Here is an 8,372-nt window from a genome sequence, read left to right as displayed (position 1 = left end):
AGCAAGGTAGAGTCCCGGAGGACTGGAAGTCAGGTATAATTATTCCCTTGTACAAAGGAAAAGGGGAAAAAGAAGTGTGTGGTAATCATAGGGGCATTTGCCTTCTTAGCATAATAGGAAAAGTGTATGGTAGGATACTTATAGACAGAGTTAGAGAAAGAACAGAGAAATTAGTTGGAGAAGAACAGGGAGGCTTTTGGAAGGGAAGAGGTTGTGTAGATCAGATATTCTTAGATCTTTAGTGGAAAAGTTTCTAGAGAAAGGAAAGAAGTTGTATGCGGCTTTCATGGATTTAGAGAAAGCATATGACAGGGTGGATAGACAAGGATTGTGGAAAGTGTTAAGAATATATGGAGTAGATGGGAAGTTGTTGAATGCTGTGAAGAGTATGTACGATGGTGCGAAGGCTGCAGTGCGTGTGGATGGTGAACTAAGTGAATTTTTCTCTTTGAAAGTTGGGTTGAAACAGGGATGTGTCATGTCTCCATGGTTGTTCAATCTGTACATGGATTGGGTAATAAAAGAGGTACAAGGTAGGGTAGTGGATGTTGGAGTGGCCCTGGTGAGAGAGGATGGTGTTTGGAAACTCCCTGTACTGTTGTTTGCAGATGATACTGTGTTGTTGAGTGAAGACGAAGGGGAGTTGCAAGGCTTGGTGGATGAGTTTGAGAGAGTGTGTAAGAAACGGAATCTAAAGGTGAATGTAGGGAAGAGTAAAGTGATGGTCTTTGAGAGAGGTGAAGTTAGTGAATGTACAGCGAGGTTGGATGGTGAGGAATTGGAAAATGTGAGTACGTTTAAGTACTTGGGTAGTGTGATGAGTAAGGATGGAGGTTTGGAGGGTGAAGTGCTTGAAAGGGTACAGCAGGGAAGAAAGGTTGCTGGTTCTTTGAAAGCAGTGATAAGAAAAAGGGAAGTGAGCATGGAAGTGAAAAAGTTACTACATGACAGTATTGTGATACCAGCTCTAACGTACGGAAGTGAAGCTTGGACATTGTTGGAAGGACACAAGTCAAGAGTGAGAGCAGTGGAAATGAATTATTTAAGAGGAGCCTGTGGAGTCACATGGAGAGACAGGCTGACGAATGAGGATATAAAGGAGCGTTGTGTTGTTGATGTGGATGTGATAGGAAGCGTTATGAGGAACACACTGAGGTGGTTTGGCCATGTGGAGAGGATGGAGGGTGAAAGTCTGACGAAGAGAGTGTATGTGAGTGAGGTGGAGGGGGGAAGAGGGAGGGGGAGGCCGAGGATGAGATGGCGGGATGGGGTGGAGAGGTATATGAGAGAGGGGGGTGTGAGTTGGGAGCAGGGCAGTGAAATGGAGGGGGACAGGGCGACTTGGAGGCGATTTGTTTGTGGCCACCCCAAAAGGGATTGAGGCGTCTGGCAATAGATAGATAGATAGAGATCATTATCATCATCATTATCATCATCATCATCATCATCATCATCCAGACCTCCTTTACCACCCTACGGCAGGGTGAGAAGTAGCAACGTCCAGACAACCTAAGTTTGCCCACTTCAATGGACCACTCTTCCATTCACTCATTAGTCAAGCCCCCGGAATCCTGGCTTCATCAGATAAACCAAAAAAACTTTCACCACGTTCTGTTGCTTCTCATATACCTATCTGATACAGTCAATTAGAACGCTGTCACGTTAAAATGGGGTGCCAAATTCCTGGTTATGCACTTCTCACAACATTCATCCAGCCAGGCTCACCGACTTCCATACCTCTCATCCCAGCACACTCATCCACCATATCTCTCCACCTTCTCCTTGGCCTACCTCTCCTCCTCCCTCCTTCAAATTAGCTCAGATATACCTTTTTCACCACTCTATTGTTATCCATTCTCTCCACATGACCATACCATCTCAGTACACTCTCTTCGATTCTTGTGTCCACCGACTTCCTCACTCCACATCTTCCGCGAATCGTTATTTCGTATCCTATCCACTCTCTGCACTCCACATACATTCCTCAGCAGTCCCATCTCCACTGCTCACACTCTTGACTTTTCATTTTCATGCCACACCATGCATCATCAGCATACAACAAATTTGAGATATTCCATCCATCACCATTCATTACCAACGCCATCCTTGTCCCCATTACTCGTGTTTTCACTTCTCTCATCACCCCATCCATATATATATTGAACAACCATGGGGACATCACACAACCTTGTCGCACGCCCACATCGATCGTGAACCATTCGCTTAGATGCCCATTAACCCTTACACATGCTTCACTACCATCATCATCATCATCATCATCATCATCATCATAATGCTGCTGCTGATGATTATGGTGCTGCTGCTGCTGCTGATGATGATGATGATGATTTTTTTTTTTGTCGACAGATAGACGTACGGAACTCTGAAAGAATTCCACAGCAAGCCATGAGGAAAGCCAGAGGAAAACCAGTCAGCCAGCCAGTCACTAAGCCAGTCAGCCATCACTTACCTGCGTTAAAAGCTAAGTAATATTTCGCCTGTTAGATTAGATAGATAGATAGATTGATAGATAGATGGATAGATAGATGGATGAATAGAGTGATAGGTAGATGGATAAATAGATAGATGGATGGAGGGATGGGTGGATAGATAGATGGATGGATGGATGGATGGATGGATGATAGATTGATAGGTAGATGGATAAATAGATAGACGGATGGAGGGATGGGTGGATAGGTAGATGGACAGATAGATAGATAGATAGACAGATAGATGGATGGATGGATATATAGATAGACACGCAACTTCACACTGTCACACTACAGTCTAACACACATACTACACTTCACACACACACACACACACACACACACACACACACACACACACACACACACACACACATACGCACACACACACACACACGCACCGGTAATGCTTACCTAATGAATGTGAAATTAACAAGGAGAGTCATATGGGTGAGGTGGAGGAGGGGAGAGGAAGGGGGAGACCGAGGATTAGATGGAGAGGTGGAGGAGAAAGGCATATGAGAGAGGGCGGGTGTAAGTTGGGGGGAGGGCAGTGAAATGGCCGGGGACAGGGCGACATGGAGGTGATTTGTTTGTGGCCACCCCTTACGGGATGAAGGCGTGTGGCTAGGGAGAGAGAGAGAGAGAGAGAGAGAGAGAGACGCCAAAAGACCTGTGTGTATCAGAGTTCATAATCAAAATATCATCCACGTCAATCTATCTATTTATCTAACTGTAAGCTTACCTAATTCTACCAGACCAAAACTAATCTACGTTTACTGACTACCCTTCCCTACACTACCGTACACTACCCTACCCTACACTACCCTACCCTACCCTACCCTACCCTACCCTACCCTAGACTACCCTACCATACATTACCCTACCCTACCCTACATTACCCTACCCTACCCTACAGTACTCCACCCTGCCAAACCCTACACTACCCTACCGTACTCCTCCCTGACCTACCCCAAGGTCTAATGACGTCACGCGGCACCTGAGCCCACCACTCCAGCAGGGTTAAGATTTATGCCCCAGGGTGAAACGTCCAATAGATCGGAGTCTCATTTACAACTTGCAACCTGGGGGTGGGATAGGTAGAATAGGACTGACAAACAACAGCTTGCAAACTACATCCGTTTTTCGTTACTACACACACACACACACACACACACACACACACACACACACACACACACACAGTGAACAAGTACCCACAGTGAACACGCAAGCAATGGACATGCACGAACTGGACATGCACACACTGGATATGCACACACTGGACACGCAAACACTGGACACAAAAACATTGGACACGCAAACATTAGACACGCAAACACTGGACACACAAACACTGGACACACAAACATTGGACACGCAAACACTGGACACACAAACACTGGACACACAAACACTGGACACACCCACTGAACACGCGCACATTGAACACGCAGACATTGAACACGCACACATTGAACACACATACACTGAATACGCACACACAGTTAACTAGTACACTGAGCACGCACACAGTGAGCACGCACGCATTTAACAGGCACACATTAGGTAACCACACACACTAAACGAACACACTGAACGTGTAGAAACTCAGCACATAAACACTGATGCACGCACACACCAATGCACGCACACACCGATGAACGCACACGCTGCGGCATGTACGTATTATACACGCGCACACAGAGCAGGCACACACTACTGCACGCACATATTCATTCACGCAAACACTGATACAAGCATTGATCGGCGCATGCACGCACATTAATACACGCAGGCACTAATAGGCACTGATACACGCAGGTACTGATACACACAGGCACTGATACACACAGGCACTGATACACACAGGCATTGATACACGCACAGTCAGATACGAGCACATATATACACACGCAGAATGATGTACACACACACACACACACACACACACACACAGGTGAATGGACCCAGTGATGCTCGGAAAGATTAATGCATGCATGCATTTACGTATGTGGACATGAAATTTCTCTCTCTCTCTCTCTCTCTCTCTCTCTCTCTCTCTCTCTCTCTCTCTCTATGACGCACCCCCCCCCCACAGAGACCTGCACATAGCTGCACTTCCACACAGCCACACCTCACAATGTCTCCAAAGTCACATGCAGTACAACATGGCATAGAAGACCCCGGTTGTGATATGATTACCCCAATGAATCCTACATCATACTTTTTTTTTTTTATTCTTACTGTCTCAAGACGATTTTATTTAATACTAAAGATCTGTGACAGTGAAGGTTAACTAAGATATTATTCCTTTCGCAGGGGTGACGAACGGCCAATAACAGGAGCAGCCAACAGAGAGCTATGTGGCATTTCTTTACTGCAGTGTGTCACCATATCCCGCCCCACACCACCACACATCCCCGCCAGTCCCTCTCTACTCACTAGTCTTCGAAACTACCTGACATTGTCTTTCCAAAGCCACGAAGTGTTGATGTTCATACAAATTAACGTGAAATACAATTATGTCTGAGTTTCTCTCCTCATCAGAGCATGTCATCAAATAAATAACTGGTATCTTGTGTAATTACCTTTTTTTAATATTAACTAACAGGAAACTCCAAGCCCAAAAGCAGTCAAGATAGAGAGTTCTCAGCCCCTATATCACTTCAAAATCTCTACCTAAATTCTCGTGGCCAATGACGATCTAGATTTTTGCATAATAATCTGTACATGGAACGAATAACATACTAGTTTATGGAATACAGGAGTCTGCCACAACTCTCCATTTGGGGAAAAGAATGGTTAAAGGAAAAAACGTAGACAGAGGCGAATGGGAGAAGGCTGTGGTATTAGACTAATGGGGGTACTGTTGATATTTTCACTGCCTTTTTTTCTCATATAGAGAGTGAAACTGAAGCTTTATTAATCCTCAGATACGCACAAACGTGATCTGGTACGAGTATGGCTGATAACAAAATATAAAATCAGAATAGCGGGCAGAAACAAAAAAAAATCGTTGTTTCTGCTACAAGGAGGTGTTATTACAGTCAACCGAGAAAGCCCGATGAAGCTATGTGTTTGGCCAGGTTTATATATCTGTCCATCAGTCTGTCTGCCTGCCTGACCGCCTGCCTGTCTGCCTTTTCTGCCTCCCTGACTGCCTGCCTGTCTGTTAGCAAGATTATAAGGAAAAGTCAGCAGATTATCTTATTTCTTTTTTTAGATTTTGAATTTACCATTCAATACAAACCCTTACGAACTCGGGAACGTTGTCGCTGGAATCCAAGCAGGAAGAGTCAGCGGACAGTGACTGACTAATTTTTCGCAGTTACCCATCCATATTACTGCTTTCTCTGAATAGGAAGCCCACCCCGACTTAATCAGTGGTGTCACAAAAGGTGCGCGGGGAAGTCAAGCGAGCAGATCATCTCTGTCATTAGACTTTGAGTTAGGTTAGGATGAAGTAATTCGTTTTTCTTATAGAATTCAGTAAAAGTTCAGGGGTACAAGACAAGGATAAAGGTTCAGTTACTCGTCATGTCCGAGTGAGAGGCTCATCAGTTTCGAAGCATTGTGATGAACAAGCAATAAACAGAACGTCAGAAGCAGACTCCGTGGAAAGAGTGCATCAGTACATGACGTCTACGCGATTATTTTATTTTCTGTTATCATACTTCAGAACCACAGGTGTTTAGTGATAAAGTGGACAGGTGTTTCAACCAATTGTGTGGCGCGAGTGTTGTTGGCGTCACTTCATAAGCTGGTGGTTAGATTTTGCTGGATTTTCCCGCCATTGTCCTCCTGCCTGTGATCAGTCTCCTTGTTCCCACTGCACGCACCAAAGGTATGCTGTGTGACTTTATTAATTCTGTACCCATTTTAGTCAAACTTGGCCTAAAATTATCATCTCTCCAAATTGAATACTGAGTTGTAGCAATAGATTAATACTAGAATATGTAAGTCACAAAAAAGTGCCATTGAAGAGGAGCCGTAGCGCTGCCCTTTTCTGTCAATGGCCCATGTGAAGTAAGCGGCAAAAGGACGAAAATCTGGGTCAAGTTACCCTGAAAAAAAGTAGTATAATGCAGGATACTATGATATTCTAGGAAGTTGTCGACAGTTGAGAGTTGTTTGTGGTTTGCAATAGCGAGACAGGCAGAAAGAAAGACACACAGACAGAAGACAGACAGACCCATGGCAAGGAGACAGGAAGCGTGGTGTTATTTTGAGTGAAGTTGACATCATAGCACATTAAAATATATTTGTGCCGCAACTTTAATAGCATGTCTTCTTATGTATTACCAAGGTCCTTTGACGAATAGTGAGCTTACACACACACACACACACACACACACACACACACACACACACACACACACACACACACACACACACACACACACACACACACACACACACACACACACACACACACACACACACACACACACACAAACACACACACACACACACACACACACACACACACACACACACACACACACACACACACACACACACACACACACACACACACACACACACACACACACACACACACACACACACACACACACACACACACACACACACACTGCAACCACATCAAACTATACAACCCCCACCCCCCCTCCACTCACAACACATTCGCTTACACACACACACACACACACACACACACACACACACACACAAATACACGCACACACAGGCACACGTTGACAAACACAGACACAGACACAAAGGCAACCAAACACAGAACCACACCAGCATCCGACCAGACACACAGCCACAGCTCTGCACAGCCTCGCCTCCAAGGACACACGCCAACCCTGCACACAAACACCCACTCCTCTACATATCCAAACCTCCACACGTAGCCCTACCTTCACCTACGTAACCCCAACCTCACCTCCACACATGTAGTTCCACCTCAACACACATAGTCTCACCTCCACTCATTCGTACACTATGACATCTTGACAAATGTCGATTCATCTACATATACATATCCATAACCCGACACACAAAGTTTTTTTTTCAAAATACATAGCCATACCTTCATATATACAGTATACAGCTACCCCTGGACACATAAGGCCACACCGTCCCACACAGTACTGCACTTACACACATGCAGATCCACGTTACATAGCCATATCCCCATGGACACACACACACACACACACACACACACACACACACACACACACACACCATGCTCTCTAGTGGAGCTTGCTAATGGGGTAATGTGTGTATGTAACTTTGGTGGTGTGAGAGGTTGCCATGGTAACACTCAGGCACCTCCCACTAGTCAAAGATTTTCTTAACGGTATATTTTTGCATAAGGCTGGTTAATATCGTTTTGTACACACACACACACACACACACACACACACACACACACACACACACACACACACACACACACACACACACACACACAGTAAGTAAGTAAGTAAGTAAGTATTTATTGACCACAATATCCAGTTACACATACAACATTTCAAGCAACAATAAACCTTAACATGATAAACAGGACATCAGATATTAGCAAACAATTATGGTCCACAAAACAAGCGAAGTATTAAAGGGTTGATCAGTGCATCTATATATCCTTAATGAAAGATGGAAATCATTACACTTCTGATTAGAAATGTAACTACAATGTCACCAATCACGTTTTTTACGAAAAAAAATTTCCCAGTGATATATCATGGTTAGAATAAGAGCATACAAAATGAATTAAATACACTTTAAATAACATAGGTTATGGTAAACATTATAGTACACACTAGCCAAAACAGGAAAGGACCTTATACACTATCTCCTCAATAGGAAACTGAGCATCGTCACCAATGCTTTGACTCCAGGAAGTAA

The sequence above is a fragment of the Coenobita brevimanus genome, chromosome 64 (genome assembly GCF_032717465.1).
Source record: "Coenobita brevimanus isolate Jiangsu-jjx chromosome 64, ASM3271746v2, whole genome shotgun sequence".
Classification (NCBI taxonomy): Eukaryota; Metazoa; Arthropoda; class Malacostraca; order Decapoda; family Coenobitidae; genus Coenobita; species Coenobita brevimanus.
This window is presented reverse-complemented; position numbering follows the sequence as displayed.